Here is a 6,613-nt window from a genome sequence, read left to right on the forward strand (position 1 = left end):
ACAAGGCACTCTGATTGGTTTTGTTTTAGAATGCTATAGGGGATATATTCACACGTTATAGAAACGAAAATGAGTGTATAAAATTGTTTTTAAGATAGAAAATAGACGATAAAGAATCAACTTGATGGAGCTCAAACTCAAAATACGCAGTCACAAATCAGCGCATGCAAAAGCACGTGACTGTAGGCAGACTAAAAGTCACTACAGCAAAGGATCCCTCTACCTCCATGTTTAAAGTTTATAGCTCGGAAATTTGGGTATCCCAAAGTAAACAGAGATTTCATATTGACTTTAAGTTTAGGGCAAGTAATCTATTTAAACAACTCTGCTTTTCTCTTCAAGATTTACAACTCAACAAGCATGACGTCAGGCTGCAAAGACTCAACATTTCAACAGACATTCAGCAACGTCAGTCATGGAGCGAAAAGGAAACGTGAGCAGATTGAAACTTCCACATACAGTCTGTTTCAAGTTAACCACGTGTGGACTTAAAGAAGAAGTCGAGGAAGCTTTACTTTCAAAATGGTGCGTCTCTGGCACTCTTCGAGGCCTCATGTCCCACAAACACAGAGCTTAAGAGCAGTGATGCAAAGCAGATTTACAGCAGAAAATCTGCACAGAACAACTGTATAACAAGGGACAAGAACAAGTGTACAGAGCCTTTCATCTGCTTTTGGCAGCAAACACAGCTCTTCTTTATGTCTTTCTGACTCTCCGTCACTCTTTATTTCCTTCCGATTTAGTGATCTGATATGTTCATACTCATCTGTGATGTGACTCTCTGACTAATGTAGGAGCTAAAGTGCAGTTTTAAATACGTGCATTATTATCTGTCGCCCTCCACCGCATGCAGTCGCGCCGCTGCCAGACCCTCTGCAGACTGTAGCTTTATCTAACGCTGCACAGAGGTTCCCTCTCAAACCTGAGGGGCTTCTGGAATGTTAACACTGGGGATTCTTTAATACTGAGGATTTTTTCCTTCCTTTAAAGAAGGCAACCAACAGATGCAGGAAGTCAGGGAATTCCACAAATTCTTGTTTGTCACTGAGTAATCCTGTTACCAGCCCTGTGAATATGAAATGGTGTAAACATGAAAATAAACACTTCCTTTTTTGCTTCTTTTTTCTGGAGGGGTGAGCATGTACAAGAAGGCCTCGCTTTTTTGGGTTACAGACCTGTTACATCTGCATCAGATAGCATGATGCTTGCTTTTGCTTTTATTGCCACCATAATGCTGCTAAATACAGTACATTCTAAATGGTTGCTAGGGTGTTCAGGATGGTTGCTAGGGTGGTTACTTGGTGGCCCAGGTCAAAATAGCCCAATCTCAAGTTCTATCTGAGGAGTCATTCATGTTCGCAAATGCTGTGAGATGAATTATAATATTTGTTTATGTATGTTTATTTTTGATTTATAAAATTTTTGTTAAAAAATATTAATGCTTAACTTAGCAAGCACTTCTAACTGCTATATTTTCCATATTTATTTCATAGCTAGGTGACTGTGATTTAATTTGTAGTACAGTAATCATAGTGGACAATCCAGATTGTGTCATTTTAAAAACAATGATATTTATAGTAATTTATTGCCATTACAGCTTTTATTGTCAAGAGCTTTGAGTCCATTTCTTTTAACAATGCAGTATGTAATATTGACAGCTAGTGGTTGAAATAGATACTGCAGCCAAAATAAAAAAAATAAAAATCTCCCGCTCCTCCTCCTCAGACTTGACACTTGTGCGAGTTGCCAGATTGATGGCACGCAACAAGAACGAGCACTGGAAAGCATCGAGCCTTGAGGCCGGGACACACCAAGCCGACTTCAAATAATAGAGGCGATGAAAGCCGACAGTGTTGTTACCTCGCATCCGCAGCGTCTGGTCCAAAAAGTTGTGCTTGCCTTGAACACACCGCTCAGAATACATACAGCTGACTGCAAACTAATACGTGCGTTCTGCAACTGCATGAGAGGAAGCTGTCTATATCAGCAGCTATCAATTGTATATATCCGTAATTTAAATGGAGAAACTGAAACAAGGATATATGAAATGCGCAGATATACGAAACATAAACAAAGCAGGGCTTGCTTACCATTTTGAATAGGCCTATCAGTTATGTTAATAACTTTCTTCATGTTAAGTGGCACATGTTGCTATGAAAATGGTCACATATTGGAATGCAAGGGTAAGATCACGTAACATTGGAACAGCCTTCTGTCTGTGCCGTCTCATTTACTTGCTTGTTTTCATCACTTTCGCTATAATTCTCGGGCACTGACTCATTTGCTAAACTGAACATCCAATCAGAGTTCTCACTCATGCTGACAGCCCCGAAGCTGATTCACAGATCCTGTAGTCTGAACCAGGCTTTACCTAGGTCATTTGTTGGTTTCCATGGCTGCAATACACTGTTTTCCACCAACTGCCAACCCAGGATATCGAAATCCGCTTAGGTAAATTAGCAATGGGCAGAATCACACAGATAACCCCCCCCCCCCCCAAACAGACATTCCGACACGGAACATGCATTTCAAAGTAGAATAACTGGCTCTAGCATTGTTTTTCAGAGAAACAAGAATGTGAACATGTTTTTTAAATATCTGCAAATGTATTATGACATTTTTATGCTTTAGTATAGTCACAAAAAAAAATAATACATATGGTTCCTATAAATAGTACACAATCAGCAAAGAGAGTGCATTGCATTAAAGTGGTATCACACTTGCACGTCGGTCCCATGCATATGGTAAAATCGAGGGGTGAGAACCAGAAGGGCGTAAGTGATATTTCACCAACTTTGCAGGAGAGCCAATACAAAAATTTTACCATAGTTTGATCTGACTTTGTGTTCTGATTTCAACTGTTTGTAATAAAAATGTGTACACTCATGGATGACAGTACTTTTGGCAGTTGACAAAGTTCATTAAGAGCTTTCATTTGATGTATATATCTACATTTCACCAAAAATGTCACTTACGCCCTTCTGGTTCTCACCCCTTGATATGCCTTTCTCTCACACACACACACACACACACACACACACACACACACACACACACACACACACACACACACATATACACACACATATGACATGATTTCAAATGCATTCGCTGCTTCCAGGCCATTTGGGTGCACAGAGATACATGTGCGGCCTGTAGACTGTAAGATTCCCAGTGGGATTTAAAGGTTTCACTCTCCTTTTGCTTTCATTAGACCATAATAACACACAGGGCCTATCTTCAAACACAGCATGCTGATGACATGCAGACCTGAAGCAGGGCTCTATGGGGGCCGGCGCTCGGAGGAGGGTGTAACAAATACGGCGGGATTATTAGAGTGTCGTGCGGCTGACGGTGGTGCCCACCAGCTGGGCCGATCCTCTCAGCTTATCTTCAGAAACCTGGCCCCTCAGGTTCAGTCAGCTTGAGGTGTTGAATATGCCAGGGCTTTTGCTTGAGCACCTATTTAACTGTTTAATGATTTTCTATTGATTTTTAGGGGTAATAGAGAGTGGGATAATCCACAGCTACGGGGAGAACATGCTACTAATTGCACAAGAGTACATATCTATAAATCGCCAGAAATATTTCTGCAATTTATCGCTGCATAAATAAAAACCTTATTACTGTAAGGCTATATGGGAGAAATCCACAGAGGAGAAAAATGCAAATCTAAATCTAAATAAAGACTAAATTGTCTGAGCTATATTATCGACATCAATTAATTAATGTATGCAGAAATAAAGATGATTTGCAAAAATATTACATCCTTTTATGATACTGAATTAAAAAATATCAATAAAAACTTTGCAACAATATTATTTAAATACAATAAGAATGAGATAAAATAATAAGAAAGTTTTTATTCTAATTATATGAGTATTAATGGACTTAAACAGTCAAATGCCAAAAAGTTTTATGACTAAAAGAAGAATTCAAAATGTGTAATTCAACTTACACTCAGTGGAAAAAGTGAAAATCAGTATTAGGCATAAAATAATGCCATTCATATGTATGAAAATAGGCTAAGAATTAAATAAAATAGTTGTAACCTGACATAGATGAACAGAGGAATCATGTCTTTATGGCAGTTTTTCTAGTGATTAAGGAACAATACAAGACTTCTTACAAGTGGTTGTAAAAGCAGAAATGCTATGAAATGCATCATATTTTGTGAGGAAGTGTGACATGCTCAAGCAAAACAGGCACTATATTTGAAATAAACACCCCAAATTAGTTAGAAATAATTCTATCAAGACGTTTTTTTTTCTTGTTTTTTTTTTAGCTTCGAACCATTCCTTCTAGCTAAAATATGAGTCCTCTATTCATAATATTACTAGAGGACTCGTGTTTTAACTACAGCTTTATGTTTTAATTAAATTCAACTTCTAATTATTACACATCAATCTGCACCATTTCAGCTCTAACATGTTGTGCTGTGGTGCTCATGTGGGCGATGCAGGTTCCAGTCTGGCGTGTGTTGGTGTCAATCCACTCTCTAAACAATAAAAGTGGCATAAGGCCAAAAATAAAGAGCGGCAGATTTTGATGTGTTTTTGGATGGCGGTTGGAGACAGCTGTGTACGGGATGTGGCAGGTGAGGCGAGCAGCTGCCGCCTCCATTGTCCTGAAACGAAGTGCGTGACAGATCATGACATCAGCCTCCCACACACAGACGCCCATCACACGGTAGCTGTCCTGATCCATGTAACGCGCTGGCTCCTCTTGCTTCATGTTGTGCTAAGACTAATATTATTTACTGTAAAACTCCCAACCTAAACACATGTGGTGTGCATCAGCAGCCGCCATCGCCGCGGGTCAATATGGTGTATCTTTCTGACTAAAATCTGTTGGTATTTTCTTGTAGTCAATCTAGTGCTGTTTCATCCACTCACTTGGAATAGTTTAGCCAAAAATGAAAAATTTGTCACCATTTACGCACCCTCAAGAGTACTGCAAACCTATTAGTTTCTTCTGTTGAACACAAAAGCTATATTGAAGAATGTGGGTAACCAAACAGCCATTGACATCCAACCCCCCCATTTGGGAAACTCATAAAGGTGCAACATGAGCATGAGTAAATAACATAAATTTTTAACTTTTGCTGTAGTTTACAAGAACAAATAAACTGAACATGTAAAAATACCAAACCTGTCCTATATTTCAACAACACTACTGAGATCACTAATTCTCAGCGTTTTGACTCAAAAAAGCTTGTTGTTTAACACAATATTCAAAGGTCCCCCTCCATATGCACAGATATTTCCTGCATTTCTGCTGTATATGACAAAACTAAATATGTTTTATAAACTTTGTATTGATTTATTGAATTTACCATTGTTAAATAATTTATATAATTAATTTAACTGTGATTCCATTAGTTATAGATTCTGTATTTTAAATGTTAAAATAATTTAACGTCATCCTGAGGTCGTGTTTGAGAAACCTGATCAATATCTTTCAAAAACAGATGTATCATGGTAATACCATGTTTTCTGGGCATGGTACTATGTTAAAAAAAAAAAAAAAAAGGGAGAGAGAGAATAAATAATATTGTAAAACAACATGATTGGTAAAGGGATAGTTCACCCAAAAATGAAAGTTCTGTCATTAATTACTCACCCTCATGTCATTCCAAACCTGTAAGACCTTTGTTCATTTTCAGAACACAAATTAAGATATTTTTGATGCATTCCGAGAGCTCTCTGACCCTCCCATGGACAGAAATGGAATTTACACGATCAACGTCCAGAAACGTAGCAAGGAGATCGTTAAAATAGTCCACGTGACATCAGTGGTTCAACCGTAATTTTAGGAAGCTACGAGAATACTTTTTGTGTGCAAAGAAAAAACTTTATTCAACAATTTGTGTCCTCCACGTCACCCTGGCGCAATTTTGGAGAGTATCACATATGGTAATACATACAATGTTTACATATGTGATACTATATAAATATCTTAAAAGTTCCAAAGGTTTGGAATGACATGAGGGTGAGTAATCAATAACAGAATTTTCATTTTGTAAGTGAGTGAAGTGAAAGTGACATACAGCCAAGTATGGTGTCCCATACTCGGAATTTGTGCTCTGCAATTAACCCATCCAAAGTGCACACACACAGCAGTGAACACACACATATCGTGAACACACACCCGGAGCAGTGGGCAGCCATTTATGCTGCAGCACCCAGGGAGCAGTTGGGGGTTCGGTGTCTTTCTAAAGGGCACCTCAGTCGTGGTATTGAAGATGGAGAGAGCGCTGTACATTCACTCCACCCACCTACAATTCCTGCTGGCCCAAGACTCGAACTCGCAACCTTTGGATTACGAGTCCGACTCTCTAACCATTAGGCCACAACTTCCCCAACTTCCCTTTTTGGGTGAACTATCCCTTTAATATATTTTTTTTTTTGATTACCATGATTTTCTTGATATAACGTAAATGCTAATGGAATATAAATATGGTAATCATCCAATCTGATACCATTACTGTACCATTTTTCCACCAACATACTTTTTTTTTTTGTTAAACACATTCATTTAAATTCAATGCACTATGATGCATTATTTCTATAAAACTGCACATACGCACAAACATGGTCATATTACACCATAT

Source organism: Barbus barbus, assembly GCF_936440315.1.
Source record: "Barbus barbus genome assembly, chromosome: 35".
Classification (NCBI taxonomy): Eukaryota; Metazoa; Chordata; class Actinopteri; order Cypriniformes; family Cyprinidae; genus Barbus; species Barbus barbus.